Source organism: Pelophylax lessonae (genome assembly GCF_965119305.1).
Source record: "Pelophylax lessonae genome assembly, chromosome: 4".
Taxonomy (NCBI): Eukaryota; Metazoa; Chordata; class Amphibia; order Anura; family Ranidae; genus Pelophylax; species Pelophylax lessonae.
The window spans coordinates 38,937,609-38,963,940 of record NC_138771.1 but is presented as its reverse complement, the minus strand read 5'-3'; positions in this window follow the sequence as shown (position 1 = coordinate 38,963,940).

Genomic DNA, 26,332 nt, shown 5'->3' with positions numbered 1-26,332 from the left:
AAATCAGCAGCCTCTCTCCCTAAAAGGATTGATAAGATCAGTCACTGCAAACCCCACCCAGCAATATCGATTGTAGAACACACTGTCTGACCCTAAAAATCAGCAGCCTCTCCCTAAAAGGATTGATAAGATCGGTCACTGCAAAATCGATTGTAGAAAACTGACCCTAAAAATCAGCAGCCTCTCTCCCTAAAAGGATTGATAAGATCAGTCACTGCAAACCCCACCCAGCAATATCGATTGTAGAACACACTGTCTGACCCTAAAAATCAGCAGCCTCTCCCTAAAAGGATTGATAAGATCGGTCACTGCAAAATCGATTGTAGAAAACTGACCCTAAAAATCATCAGCCTCTCCCTAAAAGGATTGATAAGATCGGTCACTGCAAAATCGATTGTAGAACACTGACCCTAAAAATCAGCAGCCTCTCTCCCTAAAAGGATTGATAAGATCGGTCACTGCAAACCCCACCCAGCAATATCGATTGTAGCACACTGTCTGACCCTAAAAATCAGCAGCCTCTCCCTAAAAGGATTGATAAGATCGGTCACTGCAAAATCGATTGTAGAAAACTGACCCTAAAAATCAGCAGCCTCTCCCTAAAAGGATTGATCAGATCGGTCACTGCAAAATCGATTGTAGAACACTGACCCTAAAAATCAGCAGCCTCTCTCCCTAAAAGGATTGATAAGATCGGTCACTGCAAACCCCACCCAGCAATATCGATTGTAGAACACACTGTCTGACCCTAAAAATCAGCAGCCTCTCCCTAAAAGGATTGATAAGATCGGTCACTGCAAAATCAATTGTAGAAAACTGACCCTAAAAATCAGCAGCCTCTCCCTAAAAGGATTGATAAGATCGGTCACTGCAAAATCGATTGTAGAACACTGACCCTAAAAATCAGCAGCCTCTCTCCCTAAAAGGATTGATAAGATCAATCACTGCAAAATCGATTGTAGAAAACTGACCCTAAAAATCAGCAGCCTCTCCCTAAAAGGATTGATAAGATCGGGCACTGCAAAATCGATTGTAGAAAACTGACCCTAAAAATCAGCAGCCTCTACCTAAAAGGATTGATAAGATCGGTCACTGCAAAATCGATTGTAGAACACTGACCCTAAAAATCAGCAGCCTCTCCCTAAAATGTCCTACAACTCGCCCTGCCTAACACACTCCGACCTGTCCCTCAATTCTATCCGGACACAAATGTTTTTTTTTGCCTGTCTGTCCCTAATCAGCAGCCAGCACGTATGATGTGTGCTCTGTCCCTGAACTAACACAGCAGAATGACGCAGCGGCGCTGCCTCGGACTTATAAATACTTGGTCACATGCTTCAGATGGCCAATCACAGCTACTAATACATTTGTAGGCATGGCTGGGATGGCTTAAGGCACACCAGTTAAACGCTTGTTGATTGGCTGTTGGAAGCCCGCCATGAAAAGCGCGCCAATGCATGCAAAACCCGGAAATAAAACGACCGAACACGGATTTTTACCCGAACATACAGTAAAGTTTTCGGGTCCGTGTTCGGGTAACAAAAAAACAATTGTTCGGTACGAACACGAATAATACAGTCCGTGTTCGCTCAACCCTAATCCTGTGTTCCTGCTATTCAGGAACACAGATCTCTATGTTCATCTAGTAAGTCCACCCCCCACACAGTTAGAAAGTATCCCCTGGGGACACACTTAACCCTTTGATCGCCCCTGGTGTTAACCCCTTCCCTGCCAGTGTCATTAGTACAGTAACAGTGCATATTTTTAGCACTGATTACTGAAGAAATGTCACTGGTCCCCTCGAAAGTGTCAAAAATGTCAGTTAGGTGTCCAATCTGTCCACCACAATGTCACAAACCCACTAAAAATCGCTGATCGCCAACATTACTAGTAAAAAAAAATAAAAAAAATAAAAAAGCCATAAATCTTCCCCTAGTTTGCTAAAAATTTTGCGCAAACCAGTCAAATATACACTTATTGGGATTTTTTTTTAAACAAAAATATGTGGCAGAATACATATTGACCTAAAATGATGAAAAAAATGATATTATTGTTTTATTTTTTTATTGGCTGTGTTTTATAGCAGAAAGGAACAAAATTCTGTTTTTTTTTTTTTTTTTTTTTCAGAATTGTTGCTCTTTTTTTGTTTATAGTGCAAAAAATAAAAAACGCACAGGTGATCAAATACCACCAAAAGAAAACTATATTTGTGGGAAAAAATGGACATCAATTTTATTTGGGTACAGCATCGCAAGACTGCGCAATTGTCAGTTAAAATAACTCAGTGCCGTATCGTGAAAAATGGTCTGGTCATTAAGGGGGTACAACTTTCTGGTCCAGAAGTGGTTAAAAGGATGTGCAAATCTATTCAGCCATTCTTGAGATTTGTTGGTAGTCACATAGTTACATAGTTGGTAAGGTTATAGACACTGGTCCATCTAGCTCAACTTGTGTGGGTGTGTGTGTGTCTATGTCTCTACTGTTTCCCATATCTCTATATATTGTGTTCGATAAGTTGCCCACCTAAAAGTTTTTTTGAAATTATTGACACTCCCCACTGAAACCACCAGTTGTGGAAGGGGGTTTCACACCCTAACTTCTCTAACAGTAAAGAAACCCTAACGCAGTTTAAAGGGTATCTCTACTTTCGTGGGGAAAAAAATACATATAGCATATACAATTGCAACACAAGTCATATTGTAATTGAATGTTATTAAAAATGAACTTTCCTTTTCAATCTGCAGCCACTGTAATTTTCTAAAAATGCAATGCAATATGGCCGCCTGGAGCTGTTCTGTACACAAAATGTATACTGACCACTCCCCAGAAACATAATGTCCTGCTTGTGTGATTGGCTCACTGATTTTCCAAGAAGTCTGCTCTAAGAAACAAGTCAGATTTCAGGCATCCCCTGCAACAAAAATGTCATTTTTGGTGAGATACTCCAAATAGGAACATGACTAAAGGGATGCAGGGCCAGCAAATTTCCTCATTAGTGCTCTGCAGCTGCTACAGCTGATTGATAATTATGAAATCACTCCCATTAGACCCACTCAGCACAGGGGCACAGAGGAACAAACAATGATTTCTTCAGAATAACAAAAGGTAGGAATCTGCAACAAAGTTTGTTATAATCCTTGTAATGTACAGAGATCACCCAGAGGGGAATGTTTTTTTCTCAACAAAAGTGGAGTTACGCTTTAGAGTAAACTGCTTCTTGTCCAGTTTCTTTGAGTGTTAACGTGTCTTGTTACATGACCTGAGACTGAATAATTTTCTCCCTATGCTAGAATCACCATTTAGATATTTGTCAATTGTGATTATATCTCCTCTTAAGCATTTATTCTCTAGGAATAAACGTTTTTGATTGTTTCTCATAACTGAGCTCCACCAGTCCCCTCATTAGTTTTGTTGCTCCTCTCTGGACCCTCTCTAGTTCGAGCACATCCTTCCTGAGTACTAGTGACCAGAACTGGACCTCATACTCAGGATGTGGCTGAACCAGTTTTCTAAAGTGGTAGAATTATAGTTTTACCTCCTGAGTATATAGCTTTTTATTGCATGCTAATAGTCTAGCCTTTCTTGCTGCAGCTTGACAATACATGCTAATGCTGAGCCTGTGATCTACTAAGACCCCTATATCCCTTTCCATCATTAATAAAGCATCCTTGATATAGCATTTCATCCTTGATTACCTCAGAGGTTCTTCCTCGAGTAAGTAACATAAAGGAATTGTAAAGTCAGAAGGTTTTTTTATCCTAATGCATTCTATGCATTCAGATAAAAAGTCTCTATGTGAAGCAGCCACCCCAACACCCCCTAATACCTATCTGAGCCCCATCTCTATCCAGCGATGTCCACAAGTCCCTCGGCCATCCGGGACTCTCTCCTGATTGTCTGAGACACAGCTGCGTGCCATTGGCTCCCGTGGCTGTCAATCAAATTCAGTTAGCCAATCAGGAGAGAGAGGGGGAGGGGGAGGGGGTGAACCACAGCTTTGTGTCTGAATGAACACACAAAGTTGCAGCTTAATTCAGGTGCCCCCATAGCAAGCTGCTTGCTGTAGGGGCACTCGACAGGAGGGAGGGGCCAGGAGCAGCAATAAGGGACCCGAGTAGAGGAGGATCAGGGCTGCTCTGTGCAAAACCAACTGCACAGAGGAGGTTGGTACATCATGTATGTTATTAAAAAAAAAAAAAAGAGACTTTACAATCACTTTAACTTGCATTCATATGTTTAGCCCCCAAGTGCATTACTTTACATTTTTCATTATTAAACCTAATTTGCAATACAATTTCCTACCCCTCTAGGTAAGTATGGTCTTCCTGTAAACTTGCTATATCCTGTTGTGAATGTATTGTCCTGCTTAGCTTTGTAGGTACTTGAAGACAGAATACTGTGAGGTTGCTGACCTGACTTTTCTCTACTGCAGCTAAAGCAATACAACTTGGTGAAAGACCCGCCCCATCCTGTGACTGGGGAGTGAGGGATAAGCAGCACATTGATAGGGTTGTCCATTTTCTCTGTCCTCCTATCAGCAAGATCTCAGTGCTAAATATAAAATTGCATTCACAGGAATACATGAGTAAGCAAGCATAATGATAATTGCCAAAGAGGCAATCTGCTTCAGCAAATCAGGCCTATAAAATACGTCACAATTCGGCTGGAGGTCTTCTTTGATTTTCTTAAAACCTTATATATATATATATATATATATATATATATATATATATATATATATATATATATATCTAAATCAGGGTTTCAGTTGTGGTATTCTTTCTGCAGTTTGTTGTAAATATTTTGTGCTTAATGGAAATTACTATTTGTAACACTCCCACTCATGCTACCCATAAATCCCTCCCTCTCCCCCTTTCTTTTTTTTTTTGTCCCAACTGCCCTTCTTCCCCCCTTCCTTCATCTCTACCTCTTCTCTTGACCTGATCTATTATATATCTACAGCTCTTTAACAACATTCCTCCGGCTGCACTACTAAACGGAGTAAAATATTTCTAACATTATCTCCGGTCACAGAGTTCTATAATCTTGACCCAGTGCCATCTTAAGAGCATTACAGGCCCCCCGAGCAATGCAGTGCACTGGGGCCCTTCCTACACAATCACCAATGGGAATAAAAATGCAAATTATCGATAAGGCGCCGTTTTTTTGGAACAGCGGTGCCAGGGCTAATGACAGCATCCAAGTTCGGCGGCTGGGTTCGGTGAACACACACACATGGACGGGAGTCAGACTCGACTGTCTTGTGTGCACCTGTGCCCGTGAGGCAGACAGGCATTCCTGCAGTTGTGGGCTCCCCCTCCATGGCCCAAGTGGCCTGACAGCAGTGCAGGGCCGACAGTCGCTTGCCACCTGCTAAGTTCGGCGGCGGGATGCTCATGGGAATCGCGACTAATGCTTGGCTGGGGCTGAGTAGCTGGGCTGGTGGGGCCCCCAGGCAACTGCCCAGCGTACCCATTCGGTAAGATGGCCCTGTCTTGACTGCCATCAAGCTAGTAACCCTTCTTTTAGCAGACATTTTTACTTTGAGTTCATACAGTAGGAGTAGGAATTTCTTTTTTCAGAAGCTACAAAAGGCTTTAAACTACCAACATCTATATATTGGATGCAAAGCCATACTCTCTTTGCGATAAATCACAACACTACCTAAGCAAAATCGCCCATTCTGATGGTAATGAATCCTATCCTCTTCTCTTTTCTTGTTTTTTATCGGCTATGGAATAACCTTCTTTACATCAAGTTCCAATGGATTGCTTAGCAACATTTATATGCTGACTCCTGCTTGTCTCCTTTGTATGGGTTGCGTCCCGTCCCACAACACAGGTTGATCCCATTAGGGGTGTCTGACAGATGGAAAGCTGCCCATGTTACACAAACATTGATAAGTTGCTTTGTCTATTAACCCGGTTCTATTATTACTATGATCCTATTACTATGGTTTATTGATGTTGACCTCCATCGAACACTTGATTGTACATCAGGAATTGTTGTTATAATTTTCTTATAGGTCATATGCTACTGTACTGGTTTTCCGATTGTATTGGCTTTTTCTCATTGTATTGACTCCTTTCCTTTTGAAAAATTCAATAAACTTTATTGGAATAAACCTGGAAATTAACCACTTTACCACCGGAGGATTTTGCTGTCTTACGTCCAGGCCACTTTTTGCGATTCAGCACTGTGCAACTTTAACTGACAATTGCGCGGTCGTGCGACGCTGTACCCAAACAAAATTTACGTCATTTTTTTTCCACAAACAGAGCTTGCTTTTGGTGATCACCTGTGTGATTTTTACTTTTTGCGCTATAAACAAAAAAAGAGCGTAAATTTTGAAAAAATAACAATATAGTTCACATTTTTTATATGAAAATCAAAATTTTTTAAAATTTTTGGCCAATTTGTTTTCTGCTACCTATGTTTGGTAAAAAAAAATCACAATAAGCGTATTTTGATTGGTTTGCGCAAAAGTTATTGCGTTTACTAACTAAGGGAAAGATTTCTGTCATTTTTGGTGTTTTTTTTTTTTTAACGAGTAATGGCGGCGATCTGAAATTTTTTTTGCGGGACTGCGACATTGCGGCGGACAGATTGGACCCTTGACTGACATTTTTGACACTTTTGGGGGTACCAGGGACATTTCTACAGTAATCAGTGCTATAAATATGCACTGTTACTGTAAAAATGACACTGGCAGGGAAGGGGTTAATTTTATTGGAGAGGGAGGGGTTAATGTATGCCTGGTGCTTACTGACGTGTGTGGGGGGAGGTGACTGAGTGACACAGGGACAGATCGCAGGTTCAGCTATGCTGAACCCTGCAATCTGACCCTGTCTGTCACTTAGGAGATCCGCCCGCTTTGTTTACACAAGCGGGCGGATCTCCAGACTCGATTGCCCGACGATCGGGGAAGAGCAGCGGTGATCGCTGCCGCTCCTCCCCTGGCCCGACTCCCGCTGTAACTGAATACAGCGGGAGCGAGCCTCCGGCGGTGCGCGTGCACCGCCCACAAGGGGAGGAGTCCAGCGACGTAGGTCTACGTCGCTGGATGGGAACGAGCCACTTTGCCGCAGTACAGTCCCAGTGACTGGTCGGCAAGTGGTTAATATTTGGAAAATAGCTGATATCTGCTGTTCCTTTGAAGTGAACACCTTATACTATTTATACATAAAAAGTAATTTATCTCATGTTTGAAGACAGTTGGTGATATCAGAGAAAACTCATTCATTTGCCTGCAAGTCATGAACATTGCTTAATAAAACATAGAAATTCAGCACACATTACATTGTAATACTCTTTATGTGTGTTCAAGTAAAGCGCAATACATCTCATTACTTCTTTCTAATACAAGTGTCCATATTTATATATCAGGTAGAGTTTCAGCTTAAAATGTGTAACTGATAAAGGTTTTTTTAAGATAAAACTTAACCGGGTTTTTATCCTTCATTTGGTCTCATTGAAAATGAATTCTGCCATTTCCGTTTTTGCTTATAGTGGCATTGCAGGCTAGATTTAGTGTCACACTAGGGCTGATTTACTAAAACTGGAGTGAGCAAAATCTGGTGCAGCTCTGCATAGATACCATTCCATTATTTTTTTTTTTGTCAAATCTAAATTGAACAAGCTGAAGTTACAAGCTGATTGGCTACCATCCACAGCTGCACCATATTTTGCACATTTCACTTTTAGTAAATCAACTCCTGTGTGCCTTCTCAGGAACTAAAATATAAATATTTTCCTGCATTTACCATCCATACTTCAGGATGAGCCAAACTGCCCTGGGTTTGGTTTGAGTGGGATTCAGATACTGAATGCAAACGCCATTGAAATCAATGGAAGTCAAATCTGCCAGATCAAAATTGCCCACTTTATAGGCTAATAAGCAAGGTGATGGCAAAAAATAGAACGGGGATGTGCACTGCTCTGGGAAACATGTACCAATTTTTTTTTTTTTTATTCTATTCAGTCCGGACTTTAAAATGCTTAAAGTGGTAGTAAACCCATATTTTTTAATAATAAATATGTAGGAAAATTGTGGAGAAAATTTTCCTCTGGGTTACTATGGTCACACTCTGAATTTCAGCCCCAGGATATAGGACTACGAGTAATCTTTTGGACTGCTGTGGGTATTATTACACCATGTTAACTTACACAAGTCCACCTGCCCTCCGTCAGTGCCTTTGGTCCCCATGGGTCACACTGCCACAGTTTCCAGGATAGATGTCCCCAGGAGCCTCCTATCCTCAGCACCACCATATCCAATTTTGAGCTGTTTTACAAGCACCCTGAATTTACTCCTGAAGAAGTGGACGTTGTTCCACGAAACGCGTTGAGTTTTTGGATGCAGCTCTATTACAATCATGTGTTATACACTTGGATGCCACATTTCAATTTATTTACGCTCACTCTGCGATCGTCGGGGGAGAGGGAGAAAGGCAGGCAGCTTGTGTAAACAAGCTGCCTGTCATTCTCCCCTGTGTAGAAACACTGATCATACGGTTCTACTATGTAGGACCGTTGATCAGTGTAACTACAGCTCAAGCCACAGCCAATCACAGTTAGAATCACACCCCTAGGGACACACACAGCCCCTCCCTCTCAAATAAAGTTAACCCCTTCACTGCCAGTGTATTTTTACAGTAACAGTGCATATATATAGCACTGATTACTGTAGAAATGTCACTGGTAACCCCAAAAGTGTCAAAAATGTCAGTCAAGGGTCCGATCTGTCCGCCCCAATGTCGCAGTACCGCAAAAAAAATCGCAGATCGCCGCCATTACGCGTTAAAAAAACAACAACAAAAATGACAAAAATCTTTCCCTTTGTTAGTAAACGCAATAACTTTTGCGCAAACCAATCAAAAGACGCTTTTTACGTTTTTTTTTTACCAAACATAGGTAGCATAAAACAAATTGGCCCAAAATGTTAAAAAATTTTGATTTTTACTTTTTTTTTGGGGGAATTTCATATAAAAAAGTGTGAAAAATATTGTTATTTTTGCAAAATTGACGCTCTTTCTTTGTTTATAGCGCATGATCAAAAAATCGCGCAGGTGATCAAATACCACCAAAAGAAAGCTCTGTTTGTGGGAAAAAAGGACGTCAAATTCGTTTAGGTACAGCGTCGCACGACCGCGCAATTGTCCGTTAAAGTCACGCAGTGCCGAATCGCAAAATACCCCCTGGTCTTTTAGCAGCCAAATCCTCCGGGGCTTAAGTGGTTAAGAAAGATTATTTATTTGCAAAAGTTTAAAACAGAAACTAACAAAAATTTGTTTTTTTCAAAATGTTTTTTTTATTTAGCAAAAAATAAAAACCCATTGGTGAATAAATAACACCAAAAGAAAGCTCTATTTGTGTGAAGAAAATAATAAAAATTTAGTTTGGGTACAGTGTTTCATGACCGTGCAATTGTCATTCAAAATGCCACAGCGCTGAAGCTGAAAATTTGCCTGGGCAGGAAGGGGGTAAAAGTGCTCTGTATTGAAGTAGTTAATAAAGTCAAAACTTGCTCAGGGCTATTCATGCTTTTCTTCTTCCCAATGTAGGGCACCTTTCACACGGGCGATCTGATCCGCCTGTCAGTTTTTAAGGCGGACCTGATCGGATGCTCCATGCATCCCTATGGGGCAGCGGATGTCAGCGGAGACATCTCCGCTGACACCCGCTGCTATCCGATTCCGATCCTGTCCGTGAAATCCGGACGGATAGAAACCCTATTTTCCATCCATCTGGTGGATCGGATCGGATGGGATCGGATGAGAACCGACAGGCGGTCCGTTCTCATCCAATCTCCCCATAGAGGACAGCGGGGATCTGACAGCTCCGTTTCTGGACACAGAGCAGATACGGAGCTGTCATCCGCCTGCTCAGCGGGGATCGGCGGATCGATCACCCCCCACTGAGCAGAACGGACTCAGCTCCGTGTGAAAGGACCATAACAGTACCTTCTAATAGGGATGATCAAACGGTTCGGGTCGACCATCGGTTCGACCCGAACATTGACTGTTCGAGGTTCGGCCGAATTTATAACTTTTTGCTGAAAGAGTTCGGAATTCGGCAACCAGAACCGACCAAAATGCAATGGGACAGGAAATGGGCTTTAAAAGCCCATGATTGGACCAGAACCATTAGCAAAAGCCAATTGAGGGGGCAGGAGAATGCTAGGAATGTGATTGGAGTGACTAGGGGGTCCCTAGGCCAATCATTAGTGAATACGCCCCCCCAGTATATAAGATAGCCCCCGCCAAATTCCTAGCATTGTAATACAGGGACATGGAAGAGAGTGGAAGCAGTTCTGTTAATTTTACTTTAAAAGTGTCATTTAGCATTTATTAGTGTGAGGAAAGGGATATCTAGTGTAGTTAGGGTGCTCTTTTACACTTTAGTTAGATGCAAAAATTTAGTTTCTGTAGGGAAAGTGTGAAGTGTCAGGGTGACCGTAATGTAGTGTAGGGTGAACTGACTGCTATGGCAGGGTGACCAAACCCTTCCATATCAGGGTGACCGTAATGTAGTGTAGGGTGAACTGACACTGACTGCTATGGCAGGGTGACCAAACCCTTCCATATCAGGGTGACCGCTATAGAGAAAAGCTAGTTTCTCTTAAGTCACATTCGGTGCAGTAATATGGCTTCTCCCCTGTCAGCTTGCTTTTTGGCTGCAGGCGTCTATAGGGATTTTTTGAGCACATGTTTGGAGTCAGGCATGACATCTGAACATGTGTATAGGGGGTATATATACACACCCATGTATGTATATATACACCTATACATATATAGGTTTGAAAGGAGCAGAAAACACTACTTGCGCTAATGAAATAATTAACACCAATATAGTTATGCTCCTATCACACCTATATATGTGTATGTGTAAAATACATATAAGTGTGTGTGTATATATATACCCCTATACAGAAGTTCAGATGTTTTGCCTGCCTCCAAAGAACCCAAAAAAATGCCCAAAAAAACGCTAGTGTCAAAAAAAAAACGCCCAGGTGTGTTGTTGCAGGCATTTTTTGGGGTTTTTTGGAGGCAGGCAAAACATCTGAACTTGTGTATAGTGGTATATATACACACATACTTATATGTATTTTACACTTACACATATATAGGTGTTATAGGAGCGGAGCCATATTAAATAAGTGTAAATGATTTCATTAGCGCAAGCATATATTTCTGCTACTATCACACCTATATATGTCTAGGTGTATATATACATATAAGTATGTGTGTATATATACCTGTATACACAAGTTCAGATGTTTTGCCTGCCTCCAAAGAACCCAAAAACATGCCCAAAAAAACGCTAGCGCAAAAAAAACGCCCAGGTGTGTTGTTGCAGGCATTTTTTGGGGGTTTTTGGAGGCAGGCAAAACATCTGAACTTGTGTATACGGGTATATATATACACATACTTATATGTATATATACACCTAGACATATATAGGTGTGATAGTAGCAGAAATATATGCTTGCGCTAATGAAATCATTTACACTAATATGGCTCCGCTCCTATAACACCTATATATGTGTAAGTGTAAAATACATATGAGTATGTGTGTATATATACCACTATACACAAGTTCAGATGTTTTGCCTGCCTCCAAAAACCCCCAAAAAATGCCTGCAACGACACACCTGGGCGTTTTTTTTTTTTTTGGCGCTAGCGTTTTTTTGGGCATTTTTTTGGGTTCTTTGGAGGCAGGCAAAACATCTGAACGTGTGTATAGTGGTATATATACACACATACTTATATGTATTTCACACTTACACATATATAGGTGTTATAGGAGTGGAGCCATATTAGTGTAAATTATTTAATTAGCGCAAGCATATATTTCTGCTACTATCACACCTATATATGTCTAGGTGTATATATACATATAAGTATGTGTGTATATATACCCGTATACACAAGTTCAGATGTTTTGCCTGCCTCAAAAGACCCCAAAAAATGCCCAAAAAAACGCTTGCTACTAAACTGGCAAGGTGTGAAAAGAGAGAAGCCACTATCCTGTTCTATAAGTGACCTAATACAAACAATCTTTTTTTTTATGGTTCTGGACATGCTACAGAGCTGAAACTTCACAGGTATACTTTTTAGACCCCCCAGATACTTTTTTTTATAATCTTTTTCAATAATTGGCTCTCTATCAAAAATGAAAATTTTTAAGAACTTTTTTTTTGTGTGATTAATAGTCCCTGGGGTATGACCCAGAACCCTAGGCACTTTTTAGGGGCATTTATTGGATTTTAGGGCTTCAAAATTGTGTTTTTTGATTACCGAAGTTCGGGTCCCATTGATTTCAATGGGGTTCTGAAATCCGGGCCGAACTTTCGGGAAGTTTGGATGTTCTGGCCGAACCAAACTTTTCAAAAGTTCGATCATCCCTACCTTCTAATTGGATATTTGGAAACTCAGTGCTTCCATTCTCAGAAGTACCTGTTTATAACAAGCTGCAGAGATTTCCGTTAACTTTTGGTTGTGTTTTTGTGGAAAGGAAGTGCAAGTAAAACCCCACTGTGTTGACACAGCATTAAAAGCAAAGATTCTAACCTTTTCTACTTCACCCTAAACTAAAAAAAATAAAAATTCCATACATTTAAAAAAAACACAGCATAGTATATATTACCATTGTAGTAGCTTATAATTGAGACTATAATACTCCAACACCAACTACATCTCCAGGGAACGAATAGCAATTAGTTAGAGAAAATCCAACCTGGCTTACTGCCGAATTCCTTAAGGATCAGTTGTCTGGTGGTGTCTGCAGAACTCATGGACATAATGGGTTGCATAAGGTCATCTTTCATTGATTCCTTAATAAATTATTAAATTGACTACTTATGCCAAACTCTGGTGGCTATTGATAATTTTGGGTTTTTGCATAGTAAATAATTGGTTGCCGCATACATCTTATATCCTATATTCTGAATTTTGGAAGAATTAATGAGTTGAATCGCATTTTTAAGGGCAAAGTGTTCATATGATGAGACAGAAATTGTAAGATTAACAAAAACATTGCTTGGTTTTGGTAGTTTTCTATAAAAAAAAAATAACATGTTGGATGTATTTAGGTTTTTATTTAGTAGACACAAGTATCTATCTGAACTTGAACCATGGGATAGTTTTTCTAGCAAGATTTTCCTCTGTGTACCAATGCCACAATGAATAAAGTGATAGAGTCTGATTGGATTCACCCCAGCACCTGCTGTGTTAAATGAGTGGAAAACAGACAGCTTGGAATGGCATGGTAGGTCCCACAGATGCTAGGCACTGTTAGTTTTTCATTAATGTTCAGTACTGTCACATCTGGTCCCCATATCTGGCAGGCATCCAGTGTGAATCGCTTAAATCCTGCTTGCATTTGGAAAGTTGCTTACATGTTAAACAGATTCTAAACTTAAAAGGCAACATCAGAAGGTTGCAGTGGAATCAAGGGAGTGCACTTAGGGTAATAATGACTGACATAATCCCTACAGATGTGACCCAGATCAAACTGCCAAATAATTCAAGAGATTTGATGTCAGTTTTCTTTTGGGCGGGTGGGGGGGGGGTTAAGAAGGTTGATTCCGTTATTTTATATGCTCACTAAAATTAGCAGATAGACTCGTTTCTGTGTTACTTCATTTAGATGCATCATATCTGTCAAGTGCTAAAATCAGAATGCTCCTGGGATTGCTTTAAATAGAAACTAACTTAGCAATCAAGGCAATCACCTGCATAAAATGGATGCCAACATAAAGCCCAGAGCTATCTTGTGGTTGTATTCTCTAAATCAGTTCAAATGCAACATTTTTATGTTTGGCTTGAATCTATTTCCAATAAAAAGAAAACTCAGGAATCCATGTAAAAAACAGTTAGTATCACATAACATATTGCGAAACTGTAGGCACGGCCATGTAAAGATTGCATAAGGTCTACTTATATTCTAAGTCTCGTAGTCTCACTGTGGAAAGCATAGCTGGTCAGTTTGTTTCCTTCTGAGATTTATTTATTCCTTTGAACTAAAGGAAATCTTTAAAGCCACATCTGAGTCCCACACATGCCTATATCCCAAGATCATGCTGCTCACTCCCTCTTCCAAACCTTTGTCCTCCACATGCCTGCAGAGGTGATTATCTCAGAAACCAGCAGTCAAGGGTAACTCAAGGTCATGAAGACAAAAGATATGTTTGATAGGAAGGGGAGAGAAGTAGGATTTTAGGTAACATAATTTCGGTAACAGAAACAGTGGTCTAAAATTGATTCTTGCTGTAATACTATGATTCTGTCTTTAATAGAACGGTTCTACAAAAGGAAAGACAAGAGTGCAAATCCCCATAGTGTTATATACGAATTGCACTCACAAAGATGGCATGTGCTAGGCAAAACAGTTTGGGTTGCCTGGAAGCCGGGAGTTATAAAGACCAGGACCCCTGCCAAGGGTATGAAAGTGCACTTGTGATGGAATAAAGCCACTGTCACTGAAGGAACATGGTCAACGATGCACAACCCTGGAAGTGGAGGCCACCTGACATAGCCGATGTTCACATGCGCAGTAGGGTACAGGGACGAGTTTCCTATCTTCAAGCTCCTTCCTCAGTATATCATTTTCTCTTGTAGAATATAGTTATTTTCAAAATGTTATTTGGTTAAGGTCACATGCCATTTTCTAAAACAAAGACACACAGATGCAACAATTTGATCACCTTCTGTAAATGCCAAAGTTTGGCCTGCAGACCCTTTCGCTTTGTGGTTTACAGCCTGGAAGGTGGGTAACATGTGACTAAAGTGAAGAAAACCATAAAGGAAGAACATTTCAAACAAAAATTCTTAGGAAAGTTCTCAGAACATTCACCTTCTGTTGAAAAGATTTTGTTTGCTTTTAACATTTGATTTTGGAATGAATGGATTTTACCAAAAGAAAACCCCATGCACTGTTAGAAATTTGTTTGAGAAAAAATTTCCATCCTGCTCTTTCGAATTATCTTGTCACTGCAGTCAATTCGAACATCAATTCGACCTGCTAATGATTCAAAAAATGAACAAACTTTCTTAGAACATTTTTTTTCCTAGAAAATGTTCATTCAAAATTCTACTCATTGATGGCCAGCTAGAGAAGGAAAAAAATTTGAAAATGAATTCTTAGGAAAAGTCTTAGGAAAATTCTCAAAACATTTGTATGTCGTTCAAAATATTCTGTATGCTTGTAATATCTGATTTTGTAAAAATTTACCGAAATAAACCATACACACTTTTAGAAATCCATTTGTTTGGGAAAAAATGTCCATCCTGCTCCATCAAATTTTCTCATCACAGCAGTCAAAAAACAAATGTTAATTTAACCCCACTAATGATAAGAAAAAGGAACAAACTTTCTCAGAACATTTTTTTCCTAAAACATTTTGTCCAAAAAAATCTACCCATCTATGGTCAGCTTTAAGCCCCGTACACACGCAACGATTATCGGCCGACCGATCGTCCGACTTTTGTCCAGAGTTGTGTTTTGTTGGTTGTAATGTGCCTAGACTGCACACGAATTTTCTCGGCCAACAAAATTCTACTTCAGAAGTGATGTCATGTGTTGGTTGGTTTTCTTTGTGTTTTTTCTTCTCTGAGCATGCCCAGTCTTGCTCATCAGATTTTTCCCTGTCGAAATCTGTACTGACTGCACGAAAATCGGCCGTTATGTTGACGGCCAATAAAAATTTTATAGCCTGCACACCAGATTTTTTTCGGCCGAAAAGTCGGAGTTGGTTGTCGGAAGCATCATACTAACAAGCCGAAAATCGGCAGATCGGACGTTGGCCGACAATTCCCTGCCAATTTTCGACGCGTGTGTATGGGGCTTTAGTCCTTTAAAGCCACACAATCTAGCTTACAATACATAGAAGCCACTAAAAGTATAACTAAAGGCAAACCTTTATTTTTAGTTTTGGATAAATTGGAGAGGGATTAGAACACCTGTCAGTTTTTATTGCGATTCACCCTCTCGATTTGTCCTGTTTACTATTATCATTGAAAGTGAAAGTAATTTTAAAAGAAAATCCCAAACTTTGGGTTGTCCCCAGACAAGTAATAGAGGGGAAATCTTCCAATGGGGATGCTGGTTCTGGTGACCTGGGGGTCCCCAAGGAAATCCCTTAATTTGTAGGGATTTTCTCTCACTTCCTGTTTGGCCATGGGACAGTAAGTGAAAAAAAAAGTCTTCACAATGGGACACAGATGGCGGAAAAAAATCTGACAGGGTTTATAACCCTCCCTTACTCTATCTAAATTGCAAAAATGTTACTGTCACTAGAGGAAAGACATCCCGGATTATGTCATTGGCCAAGCTTTTTTGGTGAATGGGAAGGAGTACTATGTACCCCATACTTATTCACATGGGGGGGTGGGATCTGGGGGCCCCCCTTTATTAAAGAGTGCATTCGGATTCCGATAAGCCCCCTGCCCACAGATCCCCACAACCACCACCCAGGGTTTTGGGAAAGAGGTCCTTATCCCCATCAACATGGGAACAAGGTGCTTTGGGGTGAGGGCATGTGGCCTGGTATGGTTGAGGAGGGGGGCACTCGTTCCCTCTAAGCAGGGATTTGAAGAGAACTGAATGTTTGAATGTTAAAAAAAGAGAAATTAATGAAAACAGGTGTAAAGAATATATATGAATAATAGAGTAAAGAAAAATAGGAAAATCTCAAAAAATACTAAATTTATTTACATAAAGTACAAAAGACCATACGTAAACCCAGAGACAGCCTCTGGAATGATTAAAACAATATTCTGTGGTTGTACAATAACATACAAAACACCTGACAGTAGGAAAGAGCAATGTTCTGGGACATAGGTAGCTGAGACCCAACGCGTTTCGAAAAAAAGTGAGGTAAATTTCTTCCTCAGGGGTCTATACAAGCATAGCAATGTATACATGTCTTCACAAGTGTTCAGATGGTTGGAATAATGAAAAACCGCATTATGTTAAAAACCCAAGAAAGAATAGCTCATGCAAGGCTGAGGTCAATCAGTTCCAGAGTGGTTCGCAGACCAGGATTGAACCACCCAGTGTCCACAAGGGGCAGAAGTAAGTAACCTCCAACAGTATATAAGATGTTCTATCTCCCACTGCCAGAAGGGTGAGGGGGATAGGTGGAGCAATTCAGAGGGGTCCAGAGGGTTGAACCAACAATTTCTACTCCTCTATGTGGGGAACAGTGCACAGAGAATGACCACACTCTTCCAAGGAGAGATTTTCCTGGCCTGCCGGGATTTATGCTCAGATAAGGGTCTGGTATATCATCCTTTTTTTTTTTTTTGGCATGCGGTTTTCCTTTGGATCCATACCAGACACAAAGGACCAGCTATGGGTTGAGGGGAGGGGCACGCAGTTTTTTTTTCCCAATTTATTTTTCATTTCTGTCATTCTTTTTCTTACATTCATCTGTCAGTGGAGAAACCCGCATTAACAACCAACTATTCTTCACACAGAATTCGAATCTGTTGATGATTCGAATAGTTCTGAAAATTTGGAATTCCTTAGGACTTAAATATATGAATTGAAATTAAACAAAATGTGTTACTATTTCATTTGCAGGTTCGGACACATCTGAATCTCTGAATAACCAAGAATTTGTCTGAATGTGTATATGAAATGAATTGCACATGTTTGTTATGGAACTGCTTTAATTTCAACCCTAACAAGGCCACCTCCAAAGTAAGGGTAATACCTCAGGCCAAGACTGAGGTCACAAAGTTTAAGGTTTGTATTTAAACAAAAATCTGACCCACGGACATGTTCATCACATACTTAGTAACACAACCCTACATCCACATTCTCCCCAGCAGTCTCCTGAGATGTTTGGAATAATTTTGGCCATTGGTGCAGGGGGGGGGGGTATAATACCATCTAAGGAGAATCCTTTGTTTTGATTCCCAATGGGAAGTACATTGTGAAACTTTATAGAGCTATTTGAAAGCAGCAGTCTATTGGAAGACATACCAATGGCTTCCGCTAGGACATTGTACTTTTGTTGGTGGGTCGTAGCTCATTGTGATTGACAATGGATCCACATGACCGGACAATGTGATTGACGAGGAACTTACACCATTTGCAATCAGGAGCCCATTGGTGGTCTGAGTAATGGGCCATACACACTATACGATTTTCTGAAGACTTTTTCCTTTAGACTTACCAAAACCATATAATATGAGGTCAAACCTAAAACACTTTCAATTTGTATGCAATCTGGAAGGCCCTTGCACTACATAGAAAAGGTAAATCTGAAGGAAATCTAACCACAAAAGTTGGATAGTGTGTATCCAGCTTAAGACAAACCAATGGCTTCCTCCGGGACATTGTACTTTTGTTGATGGATTATAGCACATTGTGGTTGACAAGGGATCCACATTTCTGGACAATGTGATTGATGATGACTTTACACAGTGGGGTTGATTTACTAAAACTGAAGAAAGCTAAATCTGGTGCAAGTCTGCATAGAAACCAATCAGCTTCCAGGTTTTATTGTCAAAGCTTAACCACTTTACCACCGGAGGATTTTGCTGTCTTACGTCCAGGCCACTTTTTGCGATGCAACTTTAACTGACAATTGCGCGGTCGTACGACGCTGTACCCAAACAAAATTTACGTCCTTTTTTTCCCACAAACAGAGCTTTCTTTTGGTGGTATTTGATCACCTGTGCAATTTTTACTTTTTGCGCTATAAACAAAAAAAGAGCGTTTATTTTGAAAAAATAACAATATTTAACATTTTTTATATGAAATTCCCCCCCCCAAAAAATGTAAAAATCTTAATTTAGATTAAGTGTATTTTGATTGGTTTGCGCAAAAGTTATTGCGTTTACTAACTAAGGGAAAGTTTTCTGTCATTTTTTTTTTTTTTTTTAACGCGTAATGGCGGCGATCTGCGATTTTTCTTTGCGGTGCTGCAACATTGTGGCGGACAGATCGGACCCTTGACTGACATTTTTGACACTTTTGGGGGTACCAGTGACATTTCTATAGTAATGAGTGCTATAAATATGCACTGTTACTGTAAAATTACACTTGCAGGGAAGGGGTTAATTTTAGTGGAGAGGGAGGGGTTAATGTATGCCTGGTGCTTACTGACATGTGTGGGGGGAGGGGACTGAGTGACACAAGGACAGATCGCATGTTCAGCTACGCTGAACACTGCAATCTGTCACTGTCTGTCACTTAGGACACAAGCGGGCGGATTTCCAAACTGGATTCCCCGAAGATCAGGGAAGAGCAGCGCCGATCGCCGCCGCTCCTCCCCTGGCCCAACTCCCGCTGTGACTGAAAACAGCGGGAGAGCGCCGCCTACAGGGGGAGGAGTCCAGCAACGTAGGTCTACGTCGCTGGACGGAATCGAGCCACTTTGCCGCAGTACGGTCAACGTGACCGGTCGGCAAGTGGTTAATTGAACAAGCTGAAGTTAGAAGCTGATTGGCTACCTTGCACAGCTGCACCATATTTTGCATTCTCCAGTTGTAGTAAAAAAAAACAGTGAGGCTTTTTTAAGAGCTAAATGGCTTTGCACTGTGCGTATATATATCTATTTAGTTAGCATGTACATTTTTGTACTGAATGTACATTTTTACTCATTCACGTGGGGGGTCAGCGTATCCGAGGACAACCTTACATTAAAGGGGGCTTTCGTATTCTGATAAATTGAAAAACCCCAAGTAGTGGGATTAGTATAGCACTTGCTAGTATTAGTCAGGGGTGAGCGATTACTTGTTCATGTCCTGGATAAAAAAATGGCAATCAAGTGGTATACATAATTATAAAAATTTTAATTAAATAGATTTGTTGTGTAGGTCACACAGCTAAGTGATAGTGAACCAGTGATATTCACAATAAATATAAATAAATCACAATAGACAACAATCTTAAATAAATACTATGGTTAGCATAAAGTGCAGAATTAGTGCCAAAATTGTCCAAATAAACAGTTCATGGGTGACTTAGTGCATAAATAAGAATATTCTGTGCCAGGTAAGGAAAAGTGCAAGTGCTTAGTGCTGGGTCCTCCAGTAGTCCAACTGCTGGTAATTATTATAAAAAAGGAGAAGATTGCCCGCGGGACTTTAGATGAGGTGGACCCAATAGTCATGAAACTCAAGTTGAAATGTATCTGGTTTATTGTATAGAACCAATATACAAAAGTAAAACAACATGAATGTTTGACATACACAAAACAGAACATGGTCATACAAATATATTAAAAATGTCTCATAACAGTAACAATATGCACATCAATACAATGGTCTTGAAACTTGACGCATGCTTCGTGGGTCACATTGCCCACTCGTCAGGAGTGTAAGTGTGCAGGTAAATCTGAAAATAAATGATTGTAGTTGTATTATAAACATGCAGGGTAAATGGCTATTGGAGTATGAATGCTCAATGACCCATGTGGGGAGACAGCATACTCACAAAATATAGCCGCGTCATTGTGCTTAGAAACAGTGCATCCATACGGTGGCGGCCAAATAGTCCAACAGGGAGCTGAGGGTGCAGGATCCAGAGGCATTCCCATGTCAATTCAAGGAGAGCAGGATGGATCAACTTGGGTAAGATCGGCCTGCCCATAGATGGATAGAATCTCAGACAGTCCCTGCTCAACCAGCCTAATTTCTATCCATATATGGCAAGCTTAACTTTATACTTCCAATACATTTTTACCCATTTAAAGTTTTACTCTTGATTAGCCATGTTCCTTATTAATCCTTATATTAGGTTTCAAAGTTTGCTTCTAAGGGTCCTTTCACACGGGCTTTCTGATCAGGTCCGTCTGTCAGTTTTTTAGGCGGATCTGATCAGACCCTTCATGCATCCCTATTGAGCAGTAAGGATGATCGAACTTTTGAAAAGTTTGGTTCGGCCAGAACATCCGAACTTCCCGAAAGTTCGGCCCGGATTTCAGAACCCCATTGAAATCAATGGGACCCGAACTTTGGTAATCAAAAAACACAATTTTTAAGCCATAAAACCCAATAAATGCCCCTAAAAAGTGCCTAGGGTTCTGGGTCATGCCCCATTAACTATTAATCACACAAAAAAAGTTCTTAAAAATTGTCATTTTTGATAAAAAAGCCAATTATTAAAAAATGTAAAAAAAAAAGAGATTTTTTGATTTTGACTTTGGATTTAGTATCTGGGGGGTCTACAAAGTGTACATGTGAAGTTTAAGCTCTGTAGCATGTCCAGAACCAGAAAAAAAGATTGTTTGTATTAGAAAACTTTCAGCACAGGAGGTTGGCTTCGCTGCTGTAACACCTTGCCGGTTTAATAGCAGGCATTTTTTTTGCGTTCTTTGCAGTCAGGAAAAACATCTGAACTTGTGTATAGTGGTACTGTGCACAAGTTCTGATGTTTTGCCTGCCTCCAAAAACCCCCAAAAAATGCCAGCAAAAACACACCTGGGCATTTTTTTTTTGACGCTAGCGTTTTTTTTGGCATTTTTTGGGGTTCTTTTGAGGCAGGCAAAACATCTTAACTTGTGTATAGTGGTGTATATATATACATCCATATATTAATATACACACCTAGACATATATAGGTGTGATAGTAGCAGAAATATATGCTTGCGCTAATGAAATCATTCACAGTAATATATTTCTGCTACTATCACACCTATATATGTCTAGGTGTGTATATAAATATATGGATGTGTGTATATACACCACTATACACAAGTTCAGATTTTTTTCCTGCCTCAAAAGAACCCCAAAAAATGCCAAAAAAAAACGCTAGCGTCAAAAAAAAATGCCCAGGTGTGTTTTTGCTGGCATTTTTTGGGGGGTTTTGGAGGCAGGCAAAACATCTGAACTTGTGCACAGTACCACTATAAACAAGTTCAGATGTTTTTCCTGACTGCAAAGAACCCAAAAAAATGCCTGCTTTGAAACCGGCAAGGTGTGAAAACCGAGGAGAGAAGCTAACCCCCTGAGCTGAAAGTTTTCTAATACATACAATCCTTTTTTTTTTCTGGTTCTGGACATGCTACAGAGCTGAAACTTCACAGGTACACCTTTTAGACCCCTCAGACACAAAATAACACAAAAAAAGTTCTTAAAAATTGTCATTTTTGATAAAAAAGCCAATTATTGAAAAAAAAAGAGATTTTTTTGATTTCTACTTTGGATTTCAGATCTGGGGGGGGTCTAAAAAGTGTACATGTGAAGTTCCAGCTCTGTAGCATGTCGAGAACCATAAAAAAAAAGATTGTTTGTATTAGAAAACTTTCAGCTCAGGGGGTTGGCTTCGCTGCTGTAACACCTTGCCGGTTTAAAAGAAGGCATTTTTTTGGGTTCTTTGCAGTCAGGAAAAACATCTGAACTTGTGTATAGTGGTACTGTGCACAAGTTCTGATGTTTTTCCTGCCTCCAAAAACCCCCAAAAAATGCCAGCAAAAACACACCTGGGCATTTTTTTTTGACTCTAGCGTTTTTTTTTGAATTTTTTGGGGTTCTTTTGAGGCACGCAAAACATCTGAACTTGTGTATAGTGGTGTATATACACACATCCATATATTTATATACACACCTAGACATATATAGGTGTGATAGTAGCAGAAATATATGATTGCGCTAATTAAATCATTTACAGTAATATATTTCTGCTACTATCACACCTATATATGGCTAGGTGTCTATATACATATAATTATGTGTGTATATATACCACTATACACAAGTTCAGATGTTTTGCCTGCCTCAAAAGAACCCCAAAAAATGCAAAAAAAAAACGCTAGCGTCAAAAAAAAATGCCCAGGTGTGTTTTTGCTGGCATTTTTTTGGGGTTTTTGAAGGCAGGCAAAACATCAGAACTTGTGCACAGTACCACTATACACAAGTTCAGATGTTTTTCCTGACTGCAAAGAACCCAAAAAAATGCTTTCTATTAAACCGGCAAGGTGTTACAGCAGCGAAGCCAACCCCCTGAGCTGAAAGTTTTCTAATACAAACAATCTTTTTTTTTAATGGTTCTGGACATGCTACAGAGCTGAAACTTCACATGTACACTTTTTAGACCCCCCAGATCTGAAATCCGAAATCTAAAAATCAAAAAATCTCTTTTTTTTTTATTTCATTTTTTTCAATAATTGGCTTTTTTTTATCAAAAATGACAATTTTTAAGAACTTTTTTTTGTGTGATTTTGTGTCTGGGGGGTCTAAAAGGTGTACCTGTGAAGTTTCAGCTCTGTAGCATGTCCAGAACCAGAAAAAAAAGGATTGTTTGTATTAGAAAACTTTCAGCTCAGGGGGTTGGCTTCTCTCCTCGGTTTTCACACCTTGCCGGTTTCAAAGCAGGCATTTTTTTGGGTTCTTTGCAGTCAGGAAAAACATCTGAACTTGTGTAGTGGTACTGTGCACAAGTTCAGATGTTTTGCCTGCCTCCAAAACCCCCCAAAAAATGCAAGGAAAAACACACCTGGGCATTTTTTTTTTGACACTAGCGTTTTTTTTGGCATTTTTTGGGGTTCTTTTGAGGCAGGCAAAACAACAAAAAAATGCCAAAAAAACGCTAGCGTAAAAAAAAAAAATGCCCAGGTGTGTTTTTGCTGGCATTTTTTGGGGCATTTTGGAGGCAGGCAAAACATCCGAACTTGTGTATAGTGGTGTATATACACACATCCATATATTTATATACACACCTAGACATATATAGGTGTGATAGTAGCAGAAATATATTACTGTAAATGATTTCATTAGCGCAAGCATATATTTCTGCTACTATCACACCTATATATGTCTAGGTGTGTATATAAATATATGGATGTGTGTATATACACCACTATACACAAGTTCAGATGTTTTGCCTGCCTCCAAAACGCCCCAAAAAATGCCAGCAAAAACACACCTGGGCATTTTTTTTTTGACGCTAGCGTTTTTTTAGCATTTTTTTGGGTTCTTTTGAGGCAGGCAAAACATCTGAACTTGTGTATAGTGGTATATATACACACATAATTATATGTATATAGACACCTAGCCATATATAGGTGTGATAGTAGCAGAAATATATTACTGTAAATGATTTCATTAGCGCAAGCATTTATTTCTGCTACTATCACACCTATATATGTCTAGGGGTATATATACAGACATATATGTGTATATATAGCCCCAATACACATGTTCAGATGTCATGTCTGACATCAAACATGTCCTCAAAAAAGCACTGGCAGAGGCAGCCCCTGCAGCATAAAAAATGCTTGGCTGGTGAGAAGCCATATGGGTGTGCCGAAGCAATTCAGAGAAATGATCATTTCTCTATAGCGGTCACCCTGCTATGGAAGGGTTTTGTCACCCTGCCATAGCAGTCACTGCCAGTTAACCCTACACTACACTTCGGTCCCCTGACACTTAACACTTTCCCTACAGAAACTAAATTTTTGAAGCTAACTTAAGTATAAAGGAGCACTCTAACTACACTAGATATCCCTTTCCTCACACTAATAAATAGCTAAATGACACTTTTAAAGTAAAATTAGCAGAATTGCTTCCACTCTCTTCCATGTCCAGTATAACAATGCTAGGAATATGGCGGGGGCGATCTTATATACTGGGGGGCGTATTCACTAATGATTGGTCTAGGGACCCCCTAGTCACTCCAATCACAGTCCTAGCATTCTCCTGCCCCCTCAATTGGCTTTTGCTAATGGTTCTGGTCCAATCACGGGCTTTTAAAGCCCATTTCCTGAAGCATTGCATTTTGGTCGGTTCTGGTTTCCGAATTCCGAACTTTTTGGGCAAAAAGTTCTAAATTCGGCCGAACCTCGAACACCCAATGTTCAGGCCGAACCGATGGTGGACCCGAACCGTTCGATCATCCCTATTGAGCAGCTGATGCTAGCGGTGACATCTTCGCTGACACCCGCCGCTTTCCGATTCAATCCTGTCCGTGAAATCCAGATGGATAGAAACCTTATTTTCCATCCTTTTGGAGGATTGGATGAAAATGGATAGGTGGTCCTTTTTCATTCGATCTCCCGTAGAGGAGAGCAAGGATCTGAGAGGTCCATCTCAGCACAGAGAGCGGAGATGGAGCTGTCATCCGCCTGCTCAGCGGGGATCGGCGGATCGATCACTGCTGAGCAAAACGGAGACTCCTGGGCAGAAAGCCTGTGTGAAAGGACCCTTATGTTATTTGTATGCCACATATTAGATGGATCGGGGTTACGTCACTGGGTTTTGGGAATAAGAAATAAAGAATAAGAAGAAATTAAAAAAAAAAAACAATTCAGCTTTATCCCTCTGAATCAAAGTCAAGTTTGTTTCAATAAACAAAGGATGAAAAATTCAGACACCGTGTTGTATGCTCAATCCATTGTCTATGGACTCCAGCCGAGGACAGGTCTTAGCAGATCCTTGTCACGTATCATGGTGAGGAAGGGCTGTTTTCTCAGCCTATGGGCTGTCAGACTATTATACATTAATCAAAACTGACAAGACCATGCATTCTGCATGTTCATCTCACCCTGCAGGGTTCAGATCAATACAGACCTGCTTGCCGTTAATGTGAATATAAGTAAACACAATCCTCTACTCTGCAAACTCACAGTAATTCAACGAGGCTTCTTCACCAGATATTAGACTCTTTTATGTCTTAGGAACAGAACGCCTGTATGAAGGCATAAATCATTACGCAATTCCTTGTAAGGCAGAAAATTCTTCTTTTTACATCTCCTGAAAATAATCAAGAAAAAACACCAAGCAAGTAATGAGCATAGGTCTACCTGGAGAACAGAGGGTAATAGCTGCTCTACTCACACCTTTTCATTTATTTCAGATATTGCTTAATAAAACATTTGCTATGATTTATTTCTGTGCAATATTATTAAAGTAGTATTATATCCACAAAATGTTTTGGTTTAACACATTGAGCACAATAAAATAAACATTTCCCAGGAAGCTATATGTAACCGCTTACGGCTGTTTGCAGGAGCGGTCCTGGGGGCGAGCGCGCGCCACCACCGTCGTGCGCCCATCCCCCCCTAGTCAGAGGGGATGCTGATCCATGGGACCGGTGACACCGATTGCCGCTGGGCACCGATTGACACCGAATGCTGCTGGGCACCCGCGATCGCTAAACACAGCCGACCGTTCTTCTCTCTGAAATGACCACAGAGCGCCTATGATCCTTCTATTTAGAATCACAGGTCTCTGTGCTCATTTTAAAAGTCCCTCCCCCATACAGTTAGTAAACACTCCCCTAGGCTCACACCTAACCCTTTGATCACCCCTAGGTTAATCCCTTCCCTGCCAGTGTCATTAGTACAGTAACAATGCATATTTTTTAGCAATGATTACTG